The sequence below is a fragment of the Leptonychotes weddellii genome, unplaced genomic scaffold (assembly GCF_054177405.1).
Source record: "Leptonychotes weddellii isolate Sample4059 unplaced genomic scaffold, ASM5417740v2 HiC_scaffold_180799, whole genome shotgun sequence".
NCBI lineage: Eukaryota > Metazoa > Chordata > Mammalia > Carnivora > Phocidae > Leptonychotes > Leptonychotes weddellii.
The window spans coordinates 1-297 of NW_027765134.1; the positions used below are offsets into that span (position 1 = coordinate 1).

Consider the following 297-nt stretch of genomic DNA (forward strand, 5'->3'; position numbering starts at 1 on the left):
GAGTGAGGTCCGAGGGCGCCTGGTGGGAGAGCCCGTGGCCCTCGCCGGAGGCTCCTTGGCCAGCGAGCGCGCCGGCTCGCACGTCGTCGTGGCCGAGCGGTGAAGGCGATGGACTAGAACTCCACTGGGGTCTCCCCGCGCAGGTTCGAATCCTGCCGACTACGCGGCTCCCCTCTTTGGGGACACCACCTCCGCTCTCAGCGCCGGGCCTCACCCTTCCCCGCCCGGCTCTTCAGAGCGCGCCCCAGAGCCTCCGCGCGTCCACCCTGCTTTTCCAATAGTCTTTTCACGAGCCCC

At 69.7% G+C, this 297-nt stretch overlaps 1 non-coding gene across 1 annotated transcript; it reads left to right on the plus strand.

The window, feature by feature from the left end:
• The first annotated feature begins 82 nt into the window (after positions 1 to 82).
• On the plus strand, positions 83 to 164 carry TRNAS-AGA (transfer RNA serine (anticodon AGA)). The gene has a single exon. It is a non-coding gene; the product is annotated as a tRNA-Ser (tRNA).
• Positions 165 to 297: the final 133 nt, after the last annotated feature.